The 20488-nt window shown below is 41.8% G+C and overlaps 1 protein-coding gene and 1 pseudogene across 3 annotated transcripts in view; one reads left to right on the top strand and one right to left on the bottom strand.

Moving 5' to 3' along the window:
* The window catches only part of SRGAP1 (SLIT-ROBO Rho GTPase activating protein 1), a 282606-nt gene that overhangs the window by 39736 nt on the left and 222382 nt on the right, over positions 1–20488 (top strand). Inside the window, exon 1 of one of the 3 annotated variants that reach the window (XM_078449734.2) lies at positions 8630–8936. The exons of the other annotated variants lie outside the window; for them this stretch is intronic. The gene's annotated coding sequence lies outside the window, so the exon portion shown is untranslated. Of the gene's footprint in view, positions 1–8629; positions 8937–20488 lie in introns of those variants that run through there. 3 annotated transcript variants of the gene reach the window in all.
* Positions 13900–14238, bottom strand: LOC132694131 (small ribosomal subunit protein uS8 pseudogene; annotated as a pseudogene).

Here is a 20488-nt window from a genome sequence, read left to right on the forward strand (position 1 = left end):
GCCGCTCCTGGGATACCCTGGGTGCACCTTGAAAATGTGTTGATGTGTGAATGAATGAGTGCATGGTGCTGTCCAGGCCTCTCAGTAGCCTGACCGACATCCTTTATCTGTATGCTCTTCACTTTGCTAGGGTCCCTCTCAAAAATATAGCCAGATTGGGAGGGGGAGGGGTGGGGAGGGCGTCACTCCAGAGCCACACATTGCTGTCAACGCTTTTTTCAGTGCCCATAATCCAAAAGGACAGGTACTGTGTATTTCGGGAAGTTGACTGTTTTCTTATCCTTCATTTTTTTGGTGCCGATTGTGTAATAGCATTGCAGGAAAGCAGCCAACAGCGGTTCTACCACCTACAAAGTCACATTGACTTTCTGGAAACTGTCAGGGTCACACCTTACCTTAGTTGAAATCCAGTGGCATTGAGCTCTTGAGATTACAGATAGTAATTTTCTGCAGTAGACACAATGGTGTGTGAACATACGACTGGGCTGGTATACATCAAAGTGCTTGCATGGGATCTAGATCATTGATACATTACAGTAAACCACTTATGGATATTTTATGATACATATATGGAATAATATTACCGTATCATGGGGATAGAAAAGGTTATCAGAATTTCATTTGCATGGTAATAATCATTCGTAAGGAGAAAGAATTTATCATTTTAAGTTGATAGCCTATGGTGATAGATTTTAGCAGTTACATTTTGTTTGGAGGACCAGTAAAGTTTATAGCATATTGACTAGATGCTGGCTTTGGATCACGATGTTTAGATTTCCATCCCAGCTCCATGACCTTGTTCAGGTTAGTTGACCTCTTTACCTCACTTTCCTTACCTGTAACATGCAGGTAATAATAGTACGGAGGCATATGTTATTGTGAGGATTAAACATAATTCATGTAAGTCATTTCATGGTGTTCATCATTTCTTTAGCACTCATTATTACCATTTAATGTGTGTAGAGTCTTTGTTGGTGTAGTAATACTTTTTGAAAGAAACAAGAGGCTTCAGAGTACCCATAGCCGTTGTATTTGAAAATCAAGTGTATGTCCAGAGTGCTGTTTTAACGTATTTCTGCCTTAAACTATTTTATATACATTAATTTATTCTTCTGGAGTCCTTTTTTTTTTAACGTTTATTTATTTTTGAGACAGAGAGAGAGTGAGCATGAACGGGGGAGGGTCAGAGAGAGAGGGAGACACAGAATCCAAAACAGGCTCCAGGCTCTGAGCGGTCAGCACAGAGCCTGACGCGGGGCTCGAACTCACGGACCGCGAGATCATGACCTGAGCCGAAGTCGGCCGCTTAACTGACTGAGCCACCCAGGCGCCCCTGGAGTCCTTCTTGAAATAAAAGTTACTTTAAACGTTTTTTAAATGTGGTTTTCTTATTAGCTTACATTTTATTGCCAGTTGACTTTGTCAACTGTCAGAATATTGTTATTTGAATTACCTATGTTTAATATTTGAGATTGTCAGTCTTTCCTTTTACCGTATCTTCTGTTGCTTATAAACTGAATGATCACTTCCCCATAGATCTGATAAATACTATATTCTCTCTTTTTTTTTTTTTTTGATGGTTTCTCTATAACTTAATCTTAATTAAATTTTAGAATGATTTTTAGAGTACTTTTTCATCCATTCAGTTTTTCTGTCTGGTTGGAGCTACTTCTGGTTTCCTATCTTAAATTTTTAACACAATATCGAGAGGTGATATATGGTGTATTAAGAGCTTGTGACTCTTGATCTCAGGGTTGTGAGTTCGAGCCCCACTTTGGGAGTAGAGATTACTAAATAAATAAATAAATAAACTTAAAAAAAAATAAAGTAAAATAAATGATGAAAACCCTAACAAATAATAAGCAAACCATATTTTAAAAAGTTGTAATTTAATGGAATAAAATAGTAGGAAATATTATGAAAGTAAGCAATGTTGAAAACAAATGGAAAATTATAATACGGAGTTGCTTATACAGCATGAATATAATTAAGTTAAATATGCATTTTTAGATGAATAGATAAAAAGTGAAGCTGTAGTGTTGAGACTAAGGATAACTCTTTTTTTTTTCTCTCCACTTTCCAATATTTATAATGTTGCTATAAGGTTTTTATAATTAAAAATTTTGGGGTGCCTGGGTGGCTCAGTTGTTAAGTATCTGACTTTGGCTCAGGTCATGATCTCGAAGTTTATGAGTTCGAGCCCCACGTCGGGCTCAGCACTGACAGTGTGGAGATTGCTTGGGATTTTCTCTTCTCTCCCTCTGTCTCCCTGCCTCCACCACTTGCATTCACTCTCTAAATAAATAAGTAAATAAATAAATAAACTTAAATTTTTTTTAAAGACAAAATGCTATTTAATTGCTCAAAATGACAGATACTAAAAAAATCATACTGAACCTAAATCTTTTATTATAGTTAACCAATTTATTGAATTTATTTACAAAATGTTTGTTAAAGTCTGTTTTGTAAATCAACTTCTTAGATGTCTGAGAACAAACAGGGTCTCTTAGTTTTTATGTTTTGTACCCAAATACTAATTAGTTACCTACAAAGGACCAAGACAGCTTTCTTAAAACTCTTAGTCATGACATTCTGTAGATACTTCATAAAGTAACTTTTCAAGGCCAGTGAGAAGTCAGCAGCGGAAACTTCTGTGACCCAATAAGGGGCTGCCCAGAGATCATTGCTGGTTCCTGAAGCATGTGCGGGGATATCCAGTTCCAGCCCAGACAAAGTGCAGATCTGGTTCATCATGCAGTTGCATCGTTAGCCTTCAGTCTGGGTGACAGGCTGCCAAGCCACCACCTGCCTAGCAGGACATTCAAGCCCACTTGCCAAGGCCCTTATTCCCATTTGGGGTCAGGCCAGCAGGGACCTTTCTCATTTAACCCTGGATGTCTTCATTTCCATGAGGTTTTCAAAGGAGAATGAAAGACTCAGCAGGGCAAGTGGTAGTAAGATCGGACACACCCCAGTTTATGGAATTGTAAGACTGTTCTTCGGTTATAGATGGGCCTGCCCTTGTGTCTCTCAGTCTATCCCCAAAGCTTCTCTTTTGAAACAAAACACATTTTTGTAGTAGCAAAGGTAATTTACCAAGGTAAGTCTTTTCCCTTGAAGTTAGAAGGAAGCCATTTTTCCTTTTTTGAAGTCCTCTAGGTAGTAGACTCTGAAATATCTCTCACTGCAAGTGCTCTTGTTCTTACGACCAAACATCTTCCTAAATTGAAAATTAAAGAAAAATTATACATACACACACACACACACATAGACACACACACACACACACACACACACACACACATACACACACACACACACACACACACACACACACACACACACACAGGGAGAGAGAGAGAGGGAGAGGGAGAGATAGGGAGAGAAAGGCTAAAAGTAGATGACGTTGCGTATACAAAATTGTTGAACTTGTAAAAATGCCTCTAGTATCAGATTGTGTCTTCGTGCTGACAGCCCTACCCAGGGCTTATTCATTGTTTAAAACATACCTCTATTTTGACATTTCCTGTAAAGGGAAATCCTTTTGAATGCATACAGTAAGAAGTATGTAGAGCATTAGTCGCTGAGATTTTTACATGTAATAGTTGAATATTGTCATTAGTTTTGAGTCCCACATTATTGGAGTAGATTTTTAAAATGGAGCCCAACAGGGAGCGTTCCCCTTTTTCCTACAACTGTGTTATGTAGAGCCACTGGCAGGAAGAAAAGCATTTGCTACTTCAAACGTCCCTGGGAGCTGAAACTAACTGCTTGTGGATAATGTATTGTTGAGAGAACAGTGGTCTGGCTCATCAGATTCAGATTTGCTGCTTATATTTTCTAGAATATATGATATAATGTAATAATTTGAACTATTTCTTTTCACTAAAAACTGTCTAAAATTTACAGTGAGTTGCAGTTGGGGCACCTGGGTGGCTCAGTAGGTTAAGCGTCTGACTTTGGCTCAGGTCATGATCTCTCATTTGTGGGTTTGAGCCCTGCGTCGGGCTCTGTGCCGACAGCTCAGAGCCTGGAACTTGCTTCAGATTCTGTGTCTCCCTCTCTGTCTGCCCCTCCCCTGCTTGTGCTCTGTCTCTCTGTGTCTCTCAAAAATAAGCAAAAATGTTAAAAAAATAAAAAAAATGAGTTGCAATTTGAGCAAAAGTAAAAACATTTATGTAAATTTTTTAACTAACCATAAATAATTCAAAAATACTTCACAGTAAAAAGTAAGATGCAAAATGACTTAAGGCTCTCCCTGTGTGTGTCAGGATTTTGATCAGGGGATTTGTGTGGAGGCACAGTGACCCCCCCGCCCCCGCCAAAGGTATCTCACTTCTATTTTCCGCACAGGAGCATACAGGGAAAAACCCAACACATGAGGGAGGATGAGGAAAAGAGACCCTGAATGGATAGCCAGCTGGGGGGGGGGGGGGGTGGTGGTGTGTGTGGAGGTGGCAGTTGGGGGTTATGCTTCTCCATGCTTTCTGGAGAAGGGCGAGGAAGAGGAAATCCTCTTGCGATAAACGCCCCATTTAGATCCATTGGAAACATTGGATTTGGCAATAGAGGAGGAAGAAAAAGGTTTGACTCATCAGATGCAGGAGGATCCACTTTAGAAGTTGAGTGTAATTACGGTTGAGCTGTCTCAGGTCTGCAGCTGCCTCTTGTCTGGAGAAGGTTTCTTTCAGCTTCCCATGTTCTCATCCAGTGACCACGAGCTTTCAGTTCAAGGAACAGAGTCTGCTTTGAGAAGAAGAAATGGCTCTTTCCAAGTTTTCTTCGAGATTTTTGAATGGCTTCTTAAGGTTTCCAGCTCTTTGTCCTGGTATCTCATCTTGCCATCTGCACCGGAACTTTCCCCCTCTTTTTCCATATCATGATTTGTCTGGAAGGTAATGCCCAAGAAGCTCCATTTCTTCTGGACTAAGGACAGTCTTTTTTTTTTTTTTTTTTTTCATTTATTTATTTTGAGAGAGAGAGCAAGTAGGGAAGTAGCAGAGAAAGGGAGAGAGAGGGAGAATACCAAGTAGGCTCCCCACTGTCAGCACAGAGCCCAATGTGGTGCTCGAATTCACAAACCACAAGATCATGACCTGAAACTGAAGTCAGATGCTAAACTGACTGAGCTACCCAGGTACCCACAACAGTCATTTTATTTCCCCTCTCCTACAGCCTGCAACCTGCACTTTGAATTGAGGCTTTCACAGTAGGAAGACTTTTAAGATGATCTTTCAGGTCTGCTCTGTGTTCTCTCCTTTAGAAATATTGATAGAGGCTGGATGGCTCAATAGTTGAAGCGTCCGACTTCAGCTCAGGTCATGATCTCACTGCTTGTGAGTTCAAGCCCCACATTGGGTTCTGTGCCGACAGCTCAGAGCCTGGAGCCTGCTTCTGCTTCTGTGTTTCTGTCTTTCTCTGCCCCTCCCCTGCTTGCTCTTTGTCTCTCAAAAATAAGTTAACATTTATAAAAAAACATTATATTCTTTAGATCCACCCATATTGTTGCAGATGGCAAGATTTCATTCATTTTATGACTAATATTCCATTGTATACCTATACCACTTCTTTATCCATTCATCTATAGGGGGGCACCTGGGCTCTTTCTATGATGTGGTTATTGTAAATAATGCTGCAGTAAATGCACGGGTGCATGTATCCCTTTGAATTAGCATTTTTGTCTTTTTTGGGTAAATACCCAGTAGTACAATTATCGGATTGTATTTTTAATTTTTTAAGGAACCTCCATACTGTTTTCCACAGTGACTGCACCAGTTGGCATTCCTACCAACAGTGCACAAGGGTTGCTTTTTCTCTATATCCTCACAACATTAGTTATTTCTTGTGTTTTTGATTCTAGCCATTCTGACATGTGTGAAGTGATACCTCATTGTGGTTTTGATGTGCATTTCCCTGATGATGAGTGATGCTGAGCATCTTTTTCCTGTGTCTGTTGGCCATCCTTATGTTTTCTTTAGAGAAATGTCTGTTCATGTCTTCTGCCCATTTTTAAATTGGATTATTTGTTTTTTTGGGTATTGAGTTGTATCAGTTCTTTATATATTTTGGGTACTAGCCCTTTATTGGATATATCATTTATAAATATCTTCTCCCATTCAGTAGGTTGCCTTTTAGTTTTGTTGATTGTTTCCTTCACTGTGCAGAAGCTTTTTATTTTGATGTAGTCCCAATAGTTATTTTTGCTTTTGTTTCCCTTGCCTCAGGAGACCTATCTAGAAAAATGTTGCTACGGCTGATGTCAGAATGATTATTGCCTGTGTTCTCTTCAAGGATTTTTATGGTTTCAGGTCTCACATTTAGGTTGTTAATCCATTTGAGTTTATTTTTGTGTATGGTGTAAGAAAGTGGTCCAGCTTCATTCCTCCATCTTGGGCTGACTTTCCACAGAGACTCTAGAACTCTGTATGGAGTCCAGAGGCTTTTTATCTGTTGCCCTGAGTAGCATTGAGTTTATTGTAGCTATTTAGTTTCTGTATGGAGTCTCTTTTCTTGCAGTATCAGACGTTGGGTCTTCTTGTTTAGAACATGGAGATTTCTCTTTTCCGAGTTGGTTTGCAAGTAAAGCACAAGATGGACCAAATCACAAGATTAACACGTCCAAGGCATTGCGTACTCTGGGTTTTCATCTTCTCCCACCACAGGGTAAACGTTGACAGGAGCTTTACATTTTTCTAGAACTGTGAGGAGCTATTAATGTTTCTTGTCTGTATCAAAAAGCTTTTTTTCAGTGACTGAAAATTCTGTTAAAACTAAAAGAATTGGCAGCTTCCCAACTATCCAGGCACATGTCACTATCTTCCATTTTTACCCGGGGAGGATGACCATGGTCTCACATTGTTGGGTAATTCTGCCACAAAACAATGTAACGTCTACCATCTTGGTCAGAAATACAGCTCATGGCAGAACGAAGCCCCTCCAAGGTAGTCTAAGCTGCCACAGAACCTTCTGCAGCCCTCATGTCCAGCTAGGTCACAGCATAGCCTGATGAACACTGGACATGGTTCTGTTCAGAACCAAGCTTGCGCCTGGCACCTGGGATGGATCATGAATGGAGAGGGTCAGTGGGGATGGAGGACTGGTCCAAGAAAAACACACCCTCAGCCCTGCCCATGGCTCCTCCTTCTCTTAAATTTTACTTTCTGTGGCCCTAGAGGCCCCCTCCCCACTCCCATTTTGTGCACGTGTGGTTTTTTTCTGCCTTGAAAGTCATTCTCCTCCCCGTGTGCGTGGGAACAGTATCCATCCTGTAATTTTCCTCATCCCTGTGACCACAGTGCCCAGGGCAGAGCCAGGTGCAGAGTGGATGCTAAGTGCTCCATGCTTGTTTGTGGAAGGAAGGAAGGAGTGAGTGCGTGAATGACAGAGGGGCAAAGCCACACACATAATGCCCTCCTGACTCAGCAGAGGGTTTTAGGAGAGCTTGAAACTCCTTTGAGAATTCTCAACTGGGAGGTGGTGGTGGCATTTCTGGCCTGGGCTCCTGATTTCCTCCTCTCCCCTCCCCTGTCCTCCACTTAAGTAGGTTTTAAAAGAGCATAGCACGTGTGAATTGTCTAGTCAAGTAGTGACACAGGCAGCCACGGCTGCTGCTCTTAGAGGTTTAATGCCACTTGACAACATTTTAGAGATCTGCTCTGTAAAAACAATGGAATGCAAAGCAGGAGAGCCTGTCCTATAAAGAAAATAATAATGGCCTCAGAGTTGGTTTGTTTCTCCCTTTGTAAGATCTTTGTTATTTGGGAGTGAGTGAGTAGTGCCATAAGAGACAGCTAACAACTGAACTGGCTTTTCCCTCTAAAGATCCTGAGACCTGGTGTGTGTCATACCAAATAGTTACGTCTTTTTCTCCCCCAGAGAGTTAGTCCAAGCATCTAACCTGTGCTGGGTACATCGTAGGTGCATACTGTATATTTGTTGAATGAATAAATATGGTAAATACTAAATGTTTCTTAGTCACAGGGAGTTGAAATAAAAGTATAAGAATGTCTCATGGTTATTGTGTATTTACCATGAGCGACTCTTTTGTCTGCTTTGTGTAGTTTTTCCATGAAATGCCATTTCTCCCTGACTGACCTGTGGCTTCCCTCCCTTCTTTCACTTTTACAAATGGCTGCAGGTTCACACTGATGACATCTCTCGACCTCGCAGGTACTTCCGGAATACTCCAGGCTCTGATGCCTGCCCTGGATAAGAGTAACAGCATTAATCTTCGTTCACCCCTCTCCTCCCCAACTCCCAAGAAGCCAGTGCTGGGTTTTTTTGTTTTTTTGTTTTTTTGTTTTTTGTTTTTTGTTTTTTACCAGAAAGGAGTAGCATGGTTTTTTAGAGCCACGCTTACACTTTAGAAACTGAGGTTGACAGGCCAAGAGTTAGGGGAGAGTAAGCTGGTAGGGAGGATGTAGATGAGTGGATGTTGTTCAGGTGTGTGTTTTTTCCTCCTTCATGCTGCTGGCTGCAGTGACTACTAACCAACGCTTGAGTTTTGGTTTCATGGCGGAAAAAATAACCCGAGTTAATGCAAAAGGTTGTGCTTTCTGACTGTGGGAAGTTGAAACTGGAACTATTTAGAGGAACATGGTGTGAGCAGTGTATGTTGAAGCCAGGGGTGTGGCCTCTGCCCCCACACCCCTTCACTCACCGTCCACCTCTGCAGTGCCCAGCCGCACCTGGGGTGAGGAGGGAGCGCCCCAGGCGTAAGTGCTACCGCCTGAACTCCTCAGGCCAGGCCTGCCCGAGCACCCGCGGCTGCACAATGAAAGCTGTTCACCTGAACGTATGCAAGGGCTGAATCATGACACGGTTCACCTGAAACTAATAGTACACTGTATTGTTCACTGGGATTTAAATAAAGAAGCTCTTCACCTGGCCTACAGCAGGTCTGCGTGGTTGGTCAGTTTCGTCCTCAGCCAGAAAAGGTAGGAAGCCGACTACTCCTCCGGGCTCTGTTCTGCCCCGTTCCTGTCCTCTTCTCCTGGGCCTTGTGGAAAACTGGTTCTGCTGTAAGTCAACACCCCAGCCTTCATAGGCTGCTCCTCCAAAACTTTGCGTTTCTTCCTCTTCATCTCCAAGGAGAAATACATCCCTGGGGGCCTTTCCTAGAGGAAGCTCTACCCCCTGCTCAGCTCCGCTTTGCTGGTTCCAGACACCTTTTCGTTCTTCGTACGGAAGCCCTCCCTCTTCCGTGGGGTGAGGCCACCTGCTGGACCCCACCCTCTCTCGTTCCTTGGGACACTCAGGGACTTGGTTCTGGGTTGCTCCTCCACACTGTTGGAAGTCCTTCAGTACCTCTCTCTTAGCATGCTCATGGCCCACGTCCAGTGGCCTTCACTCCCACACCTGAGTTGTTACCAGAGGGAAGTTTTCCGATGACGAATACCTGCTCTCTTGTCCTTGTTTGTCCTTCCTTGTCCTTCCCGTCCTCTTGCTTACGTGTTTCCAGTAGACTTGTGTAAGAGATGGCCCTACTCAGTCACTTGACCCTCAGTGTTCTTTTCACCATCCCTACACCCCATGGTCTTTGGTTCACCTGCTTCTCTTGAGGTTATTTTTGACCCCCATCAAAGCTTATCATTCCCTCCTCTGTACCCCTGGGCTAACATTTGGAGGATATTAGTACATTCAGATAATAAACTGGCAAAGGAGGTTGACTCTGTGCCTTCCTCCCCCTCAAAAAAGTATAGTGCAGCGATGAAGATGATAGGGGAAAAAACTACCTGGGGGGGCCTGGGTGGCTCAGTCGGTTAAGCGTCTGACTTTGGCTCAGGTCATGATCTCACAGCTCCTGAGGCCCCACATCGGACTCTGCTGTCAGCTCAGAGCCTGCTTTGGCTCCTCTGTGCCTTCTCTTTCTGTCCCTCCCCAACTTGCTTTCTCTCAAAATAAACTTAAAAAAAAGATGACCAACCTAGTATATGCACATAATTAAAAATAATAGAATAAACATGCGTATAATGAAAAATAGCCTTTCGTTTTTCACCTCCAGCCTTGAACTGCAGTGTCAATCATTTTTAAATGTTTGGTATTTAGTTTCTCTGGTGGTTACTGCCATATTTCTAAATACTATAGTTAAATCTCAAATAGGGATAGTGAAAAATAGTTTCTGAAATAATGAAGTCACAAGTAACACTGAATTGTTGCTGCCAGTTTCATTATGAAAGTTTTGAAAACTGTTGTAGATAAATGCCTTTAAGTCATGATGGTAGTGAGTCAAAAACCTTCACCTCCCACCTTCTCTTTCAGTGTTAGGAATGGAATTTTTTTTTTTTTTTTTTTTAAATTTTTTTTTTTCAATGTTTTTTATTTATTTTGGGACACAGAGAGACAGAGCATGAACGCGGGAGGGGCAGAGAGAGAGGGAGACACAGAATCGGAAACAGGCTCCAGGCTCCGAGCCATCAGCCCAGAGCCCGACGCGGGGCTCGAACTCACGGACCGCGAGATCGTGACCTGGCTGAAGTCGGACGCTTAACCGACTGCGCCACCCAGGCGCCCCAGGAATGGAATTTTTAAAATATACTCTAGAGTATATTTTGTGTATTGTTTTTGTATATTTTAATAGCATAAAGTTGATGTTTTCCCAACCCTATTTTTTTTTTTTTTTAACCTTTTGGCTCTTGAGGCCATTTTTTTTTTTTTTTTTTTTTTTCATTGCATGAGGGTCCAGTATGGAAAATTTATGGCACCTCGTTTATAAAACCTTGGTAAGCACTTTGTGTAGCTCTTCAAAGGTACAGCTCATTCTTCTTTGAATCTCAGAAGGTGGGCTTAGAATGAGCCTGTGTCTCGTCTCTAAGCCACTGTTACAGGAAAGGTTACTGAGGAGAGGCGTACTTTTTGAAAAAACACTCTAGCTACCTCATTTTAGAGTGCAAAATGGCTGCCTGTGGTTGAAAATAAGTTGGTAGGTAGAGACTTTAGTGCACTTAATTAAAGTACTGTGCTGAAAGAAATTGTAGCAATTATATATTATTAACCTAAGAGGTGCCAAGGCTTTGAAGTTATTTGCTGTGGCCCATTATTTTCCTTGATTGCATGCCATCTCAGATGGAGCTGGGCTGTTCAGTTACGTAGGCATTTAGAAGAAGAGCAACATAGTAAACCCCAGTCCAAATTAGGATCTTTGGAACTCTGTGCTGCATACTCAAGCTACTGCAAAGGGAATCCAGTCTTTTGCTGCTATAGTTACTTTGTGATTATGCTACTTTCCCTGCCCACTCCCCAGTCAGACATTATTTAGTTTATTGGAAAATACATGTTGTATGTGTCAACTAAAAACAGGGTGTCATTTTGGGACTTCAATGGAGGAGGATTTTATTTTAGACTGAAGTGAAAGAATACAGAAATTGAAGATCTGAGCAGAGCAGTGCCGGGTCCATTAATGTAAGAAAACCAGGCTTTGCCAATGTAGGGCTCAGAAGTGCTTACACATGCGGTAGGCAGGCAGCAGGGCATCTCTGGCTAAGAAGAGATCAAAGTGTACTTTTCTGTATTAATAACTCTGCAAAGTGGCAGAGGGTTTCAGCGAAAAGAATAAAATAAGGTTCTAGATCTGATTTTTATCATTTTAAGCTGTCCTCCGCTACACTTATTAAGTAGAAAAGGTTTCCTGAATACCCATGACATGCCTGACAGCTAAAATTTGACAGCTGAAAATGGATAGGAATCAAATAGGCCAATCCCTTTATTGTACGGAAGAGAAAACCAACTCGAGAGGCCAAGTGACTTACGTAAGTGACCTTGGACAAATCCTCACATAAGTCTGCTACATTTTAGATTTCTAAAAAAATGTTTATTTTGAAAGAACATTCACGTGTTCACCCATGTGTGTGAGTGGGGGAGGGGCGGAGAGAGCTCGGGGGAGAGAATCCCAATGCAAGATGATATGACCTGAGCCCAAAGCAAGAGTCAGGCTTCATGGACTGAGCCATCCAGGTGCTACATTTTACTTTTATTAGCTCTGAACATTTAAACATTTCAATATTCTTTAGAACTTTCTTACTGTAGTTACATCTGATGCTACTGATGAATTTGGGGGGTAATGGCAGGGGGCAGTGCATGGGGTCTGGAGCTGACAACCAAGAAAGAATTCTTCCAGAAGTCTTTGGTGCGAAAAGGTGATCTTATTAAAGCACAGGGACGGGACCCATGGGCAGAAGAGCTGTGCTGCAAGTGTGTTGGGGGGGGCGTGGTGGTGCAGTGTATGACTGTTTCACCGAGTTGGGGAGATAACGTCAAGAGGGAGTTTCCAAGGAGAGTTGGCACATGCTAAAGACTTACTGGAGGCCTGACTACTGTCAAGCCAAGGTGGTTTTTCAGAGCAAAGCCTTAACATTAATGACAGTAGGTTGTTCCTAGTGGCCATTGATGGGATTGCCTTTTCTGGTAGACTGGTGGAGACTCTTAACCAGTTAAACCATTTGCTCTTTTGTCCTTTGCTGTTTTTGGGTGGCCTGGAGTGTCCAAGGAATATCGTACATGTGTCACCGGGGGTGGGGGGGGTGGGATGCTGTTAGCCTGCACTTTGCCCTCCGCTTGCCCCACGCTCCCTCATCACTACTATAGAGAGTTCTGTTGTGCACTGGGAAGTGAAAGCCTTCATCTGTTTACTGAAAAAACATTTATTGAGCATTTACTGTGTTCAAGGCACTCTGTTGTGACTTTTTAAGATCTGGCCTGATAGGATAGTTTAATATGAAAGTTAATGTTAAACCAAGACCAGAGTCTTTCTTTGGCTTCTCCGATCTTTTGCTTATCCCACGTGGAAATTATTAAGCCACTGTAGAAAAGGTTTAATGTTGCACATATATAGGAAGTATGTTTGGAAAGGTTTACGGAACTGTCGGCCCTGCATTGCCCAGTTCAGCAGTGCAAGAGAAAATTCTGTTTTTCTTCTTTCCTCTACACTCAACTCAGAATACCTCTGTCCACCAAATGTGTGGTGATTTTTCTGACACCAAGGAATTCTTAGCAGCTAGGTGTCCTACAGTTTAACTCCTTTGTGTCCTAGGATTTAACTCCATTCTGGCACTGTCTACCTGGAGATAGTCAGATCCCCCAGGCTAAGGGCTCAGCCCTACAAGGCTGTCCCCACTTCAGATGTCCATTCCAAGTCCAGGTTGTCACCTTGGCTTCTGACCAACCAGCTATGAATTGTAAGTTCCAATTCCAGCCCCCCACCCCACCCCCCGCCCCACCCCCTCAGGGCAAACAATTGATCCTTTGCTAGAATGGTGCACAGAACTCAGGAAAACCATTTATTTTCTAGATTACTGCTCTATTATGAAAGGACACAACTCAGACAGCCAGTTGGAAGAGATGCACAGAGCCTGGTATGGGGAGGGGTGTGGAGTTTCCATGCCTTCTCCAGGTACATCATTCCTCCAGCACTTCTGCGTGCTCAGCAGCCTGGGAGCTGGCCAGATGCCTTCCCTAGGAGTGTTTATCGAGGCTTCATCACGTAGGCACCATTGATTGATTCAACCTCCATTCATCTCCCCTCCCTAGAGGTGGGGGTGGGGTGGGGTGCGAATGAAAGTTCCAACCCCCTTGGGGTGCCTGGGTGGCTCAGTGAGTTAAGCGGCAGACTCCGTTTAGGCTCAGGGCGTGATCTCACAACTTTGTGGGTTTTCTCTCTCTCTCAGAAACAAATCAGTGTTTGTCCCCTGTGTAAGTGGTCTAACTCCACTGCTGACCTTCAGCTAGTTATGACCCTACAGCAACAGAGTGTTAGTAAGTCTAGATGTTTTGTGAAATTGCTACATTTCTAGCACTGGCTCTTTTTTTTTTTTTTTTTTTTTTTTTCCAATGGAAGCATTTTATTCGCATGTATATATTCCATCCCTAGGAAAAGAATCTCAGGACTTTTCCCCCTGTGTGCGTTCATCTTACCTCTTCATGGTCCATGATGCCAGCTGAGGTTGTCAGTCCCATGAAACCAAATTGGCTGGATGGGAGCAAATTACTCTGCCATTTTTCTAGATCTTTGAGTTGTACACGAAATCTGGGGCTGATCGCGCCACACTTGTTTAATCGGCTCGTGAGGTTCACAACCATTTTCCCAGCTCTGTGATCAGCAGTGATTTCAAATAAACCAATGTAACCATGCTTCATCATCACAGTCAGAAACCGGATGATGATTTTGGAGAATGGCCTAATAAGTTGGCATTTGCCTCTCTTTGCACTGTTAATACTCTTTAGAGCATCTGCCAAAACCTTCATGAGTACCAATATGGTGGCACAGAAAGATGGCTCGTTTTGTTGAACCCTCTGTACATACTATGGGGACTGTGTCTGTGCATAGGAATGAGGATCTTTTTTTGAAAGCAACATTTCCCAGTGTCTTCTGAAGAATGCTAACTCTCAGTTAATTTGGGATTATTTGAAAATAAGCTTCTGTAGTCAGACAACTTTGGGGAGCCTTGATTGTTCCAAACACATTCAGAAAATCCTTCACACTGGATTTGATTTGCTTGATCAGAGAACCCTACTCCCATTGAACACGTATGGACCTCTCTTGTTACCACACAATGTGGGTGGCCGTATTTTGGGCAATGGTGGTAGGAGCGGACTGATTTGATAGACCTCTTTTTATACAACAGATGTCAATTGAATGTTAATTAACATTGAAGAGCTCATTCTAAGTTACTAACTCTTTTGTAATGTAAATGAAACCCTTGAATTGTCCATTTTTGACAGGGTCAGATTTTCTGTTTTTAAATAAAAGATCTGGTCACAGTAAAAGCCTGCTACTAGAACATATGTGCTGTTTTGATTTGGTTTCCATAGGAATAAATATTGAGATTACTTTTGTTTGGGGAATTAGGCTAATGTGCTCCATAACAATATGTGCAGCCAAATTTAGGGGAGATAATAGTGTGAGAACCAAGGCCACTAGAGCTGTACTTAGGAGAATAATGTTTGGGCATGCCAATTGTGGTCTCAAATGTACTACCACTACATTGTTTTAATGGCTTGGTTATGTGGAGCAAAGGGATATTTTCACCCTCATCAATGAAATCTGTGTACAGTCTAGGGAGGAGGTGAAAGAAAATTCCTCTAAAAGGAATTAGCCTTTTATTTAGGCGGCAATGCTTGAACATGCTCTCAAGAATCCCATTGGTCACCCCCTCAGTTTACCTTGCCTGCTCTTTCAGATGTGTCTTAAAATAGCATGATTTGCCACAGTCCTATTGAAATATGGTGCTCTCCACTTAGTAAAATGTTTCTGCATTAGATTTCATTTAATTGCGTTTTCATGTGTCGTTATTCTGAGCCTCAAATTCAATTTGGGAACACAGCTAACTAATAGAAATCTTTCTGGGTATTTCATTTGGGTTAGCATTTAGATTTGGGGGTGGGGAATAGAGTTTTGTCCCTTGATGATTTGCAAAGGTATTTCTAGATATTAATATAGAAATCCAAGAACAAGAAGGCACAGAAGGCCCACCCACCTGCCGCTTAATATATTTCAGAGCCTGAGAAAAAGAAAGGTTTGGGTACATGGGGTGGTGGTGTCTCATCCTCTTCGCAGCTGCTATTCTGTGATAAGAAAGTGGAGCTCAATTTACGCTGACCTTGTGTCTAACCAAAGTGTATCCTACAAACTATTGGAGGAATTAAGGAAGAACTTCCTGTGAAATACGGCTAATGTTGGCCTTTAAAGGGTTGAGAAATGAAAATCTGTGAGCATGACGCATACTCGTGGGGTGGGGGTGGGGGGGCAACAGGATTTCCTGTGCTGGAAAGGAAGCTTGTTTGGAAGCCTTTTAATTCATTCAGAAATGTGGAGACCAATATGGCAGTGAAGAGCTTGGTTTTGCAGTTACGGAATCTAATACAGTCAGCCCGGTACATCCCATTGTTAATTTATAAGAATATTCATTCTGTATTCATTCCAAATACTCATAATGTTATCTCGAATGGGAACATTTTCCTTGAACATCTCATGTAATCCTTTTATGATAATTTTAAAATGTAATTCTGCCAGATAAATGGACACCTCATTGGGCACTTTAGTCTCTGTTCCAGTATGGGAAATTTCCTCAAATTAAAATTTATATTTTGCAGAGTTTTAAGCAGGGTATGTTAAAACTTTTAAAAGATTTATGTCACATTACATAAATATTATAGAACTGAAATAGATACCAAAAAATACTCGGTGAGAATCCTTTGTGATAATGTGTAAATTAAGACTCAAAGCAACAGTTTTAAGCTAATAAATGCATGTTGGTATTTTAGTTAATCTTTTTGGAATCTTCGTATTTACCATTTTAAGTTTATTTATTTTTAGAGAGACCAAAACAGTGTCAGTGGGGGGAGGGGTAGAGAGAGGGGAAAGAGAGAGAATCTTAAGCAGGCTTTGCAGTGTGAGCACAGAACCGGACACAGGGTTTGAACTCCTGAAACCATGAGATCATGACTTGAGCTGACACCGACAGCTTAACTGACTGAGCCACCTGCCCCTATATTTGCCATTGTTAGATAGTGCTTTAAAACTTTGTTTTAAATTTTTAAAAATTTATTTGAGAAAGAGTGCAAGCAGGGGAGGGGCACAGAGAGGGGGAGAGAGCAAGGTAATCCCAGGCAGGCTTCACGTTGTCATACGGAACCCAGTTCAGGGCTCAAACCCACAAACTGAGATCATGACCTGAGCCAAAATCGAGTCGGATGCCCAACTCACCGAGCCACCCAGACAACACCTAAAACTTTTTTTTTTTTTTTTTAAAGAAAAAAATGTATTGGGGTACCTGGGTGGCTCAGTCGGCTAAGCTTCCGACTTTCGCTCAGGTCATGACCTCAGGGTTCATGAGTTTGAGCCCCGCATCGGGCTCTCTATCAGCACAGAGCCCACTTGGGATCCTCTGTTTGTCTCTCTGCCCCTACCCCGCTTGTACTCTGTGTCTCAAAAATAATTAACATGAAAAAATCTGTTTTAAAAAAGAGGCAAATGTATCAAGTAAGATCGAATTGAGGTGTACCTTTTGGCAAAAGCAATGCTGAGGAAGCCACACCTACTTGACTTTTTTGCTTCAAATTGGGCCACTTTAGTTGGAAGAGTCTTGAATATATGGATTTCATTTATTGACCACGTGTCATTGGTTAAGTCTTACTGTAGTTTTTGCTGTTTATTTAGAACCAGTTGAATTACTATGAATACATGAAAATTACTACAGTATATAATGGTCTATACCTTAAAACTTCTTTAGGGATCAAGTTGACTTTCTCAAATGGGGCCAGGTTGGCTACATAATGAAAATATTATAAATGGTGTATTTATTGGTGTATACCCATGATTTTTTATTAATCTATATTCTGTATGTTAGATTCTAAGTAGCTGTGAAGTGTTTCTTTACATTTAAACTATCTTTGCTCTAAACCCCACCCCCCCAACCTATCTGTTGCAATGCATCCGACTTTAGAAATAACTGAGGATAAACATGAAGTGCCGAACTTCATACCAAGGGGGTATTAGTGTTAAAGGACTTTCTAGAACTGGTGTAGAAGTTCTTAGCAAGTCTTGTTTATTGTTTTATTGAGGTGTTGGGAGGAAGCTTGGGGGGGAAAAGCTATGTAATAAATGATGGTTCAAGGTGATTTTCCAGATAAACTAAGGAATTCCCCATTACCTCCAGTGGACCATTCTCTCTCCTTTGGTAAATAAATGGTGATGAGAACAGCTCTCCATCTGTTGTTGTGAACTAAGCAATGCCTCATATCTCCATTTGCCTTTGGGTTTTGTTTTGTTTTGTTTTCTAATTAAAAATAAAGTTACAAGGAAGAAATTACAGTTAGAATTCTGCCCCCATCAAGCTTAAAAAGAAATCATGTAAAAAAAAACCATGCATGCTAAAGAGGAGGCTTAAAAATAACAGGAGAAAGTGATGGAGGTAATGAAACACATCTGTTTGATATTTACAGAATGTGAACTCTCAATCAGACTTAGGCACTTTTTTTGTTGTTGTTGTTAGACAGTCATGACCTGCTGGTTTTGTCTGTTGCCATGTGGCTATTGTTCAGACATTTCCTTGTCAGGCATTTTTATTTTTTAAAGTTTTATTTATTTTGAGAAAGTACACGTGTGTGAGCGTGGAGGGGCAGACAGCGCGCATGAGAGAGAATGAATGAATGAATGAATGAATATGAATAACCCAAGCAGGCTCTGTGCTGTCAGCATGGACCCTGATGGAGGCTGGATCTCCCGAAGCAACAGAACCAGGCGATCATGACCTGAGCCAAAATCAAGAGCCAGAACCTTGGGGCACCTTGGTGGCTGAGTTGGTTGAGCACCTGACTTCAGCTCAGGTCACTGATCTCACAGCTCTTGAGTTTGAGCCCCCAAGTCAGGCTCTGACCTGAGCTTGTTTCAGATTCTGTGTCTCCCTCTCTCTCTGCCCTTCCCCCGACTGCTACTCTGTCTCTCTCAGAACTAAAAAACATTAAAAAAAAAAGTTAACCAGTTGAACCATCCAGGCGCTGCTGTCGGGCATTTTTTAAACACTTAAACTGTGTGCCAGTTCCTGTCCTAGGTGCTAAGAATTTATAGACCAATGCAGATAAGGTCCTTATGCTGGAGAAACTTCCTAGTTCTTCAAAAGCACTATTCCTAATATGGTGTGTTACTTTCTTCTCTACAGTGAGAGAATGAGAACCCTTGGACTAATAATTCTAATAGTGGATTAATCGTTAAAGAAAAAGCCATCCATAGTCTAGCCCCATGTTTAGCCATGCAAGTTTATTTTTCCCAGTCCTCCAAAACAAAGACTTTTTGCTGTGTTATCTTGTCTCGTCTCGTCATGGCCTGTGCTGAGCTCCCCCATCTTTCTGCTTTCACTGTTGATTCTTCCTTTCCCTGACTATCTGAATTGTACTTGTGCTTTAAGGCGGAGCAAAAGTTTGCTTCATCCACGTACAACGCCATTTTTTTCTGTTTGTTTTGCCCCACGGTGTGCTCTCCATAATCCTAGACTATCCACAGTTGGCATCACACAGTTTAGCATTTCTCGCTTATGGGTATGCGCAGTACATTTTTAGACCCCCCCCCCCCCCCAACTCTGAGCTTTGGTGGGAGCTCTTTCTAACCACGGCTTCGATTTCCAGCTGCTTTAGGAAGAAAGCTGGACTAGAGCATGGGAGGGGTGACACAGGAGAGCCTGAGATTAAAAATTAACCAGATAATCATCAAGGAAGGTAACCCATATGAGAAATAATCAGCTGTGTAAGTTAGAAGCATTTGAGCCCTGTAACTTGCCAAAATTCTATTTTCATAACCTCTTATTGCAGCAACTTGCCTAACATGGTTCTCCGTAAAAATTTAAGTTGGGCTTTAGTGGCTCACTAGATTTAGCTTGCAAAGCTGCCTTGTTTGGCCTTTGTGGTCTTGTAACAATCATCAGGATATTTTACAAAAATTCAGGTCTGTAGTTTGTCCAAAATTACCTCCCCTACCCCGGTGAACTATAGGGGACACTTGATGAGCTCATATTTCAAGAGCCATGGGTAACAGCAGCAGCAACAAACACGTATTGGGTGTTTACTATGTGCCAGACACTGTTCCAAGAACAGGATGAGCCTCACAGTATCTCTTGTAAGTAGATACTGTCATTATCCAAATATTATAGAGAAGGAAACTGAGGCACAGAAGGGTGAAGCATCATCTATAGCATGATCCCACAGCTTGCAGAGGATGGACTGGAGATCCAAACATGAGCAGCCTCACTGCAGATGTCCACAGTCATTTCGCCTCCCCGCCTCCTTCAGAGAGACTGGGGCGCCTGTCCAGAAGGCCTCCCTAAAGTGATTGACAAGACTTGGTTATAAAGTAACAACGTGGATTTTAATGTGTCCAAGTAGAGCAGCAGTTTATTTTTCTTTCCACTTCCTCAGATTGTACTTAACTGGATTCTTAACTTTGAGACAAAATGACAGCTGCATGAAGAGGCTTGCACAAATCTAATTGCTTAAAATTAGTTTGCATGTTTATTATTTTTATTAACTACTTACTATTTTTGTCACATTTGCTCATTTCCGAGGATAGCAACCTCATTTTCCCCTAAACCAAACTGACTTCTCCTTTCTCTGGATTCTGTCTGTACTCATTCTGTCACTCCATCATAGACTGTATTATTTTAATAGTGATCTCCTTATTAGACAGTAAGCATTTTAAAGATTGCATAGTCCTTTCTTTGACATCCATATAACAAATGCATGGAGGCATGTAACCTTGTTTAGGACAGTGCGTTTTACAAAGTAGGTTTTTAATAAGTATTCTGTGTCTGAGAGGGTATTAAGATAAAAGTATACGTGTGTAGAGTGTGCATATAAAACTCTTGTTCTAGAGGTTTGCAAACATTCTCAAAAGTAGAGGGAATAGCATAAATCCCCATGTGCCCATACACTGCCTCAACAACTTTGATGTTTTTAAATTGTGAAATACACATAATGAATGTGATGTACACACATACACTCTTAA

Source organism: Panthera onca, chromosome B4 (assembly GCF_046562875.1).
Source record: "Panthera onca isolate mPanOnc1 chromosome B4, mPanOnc1 haplotype 2, whole genome shotgun sequence".
Taxonomy (NCBI): domain Eukaryota; kingdom Metazoa; phylum Chordata; class Mammalia; order Carnivora; family Felidae; genus Panthera; species Panthera onca.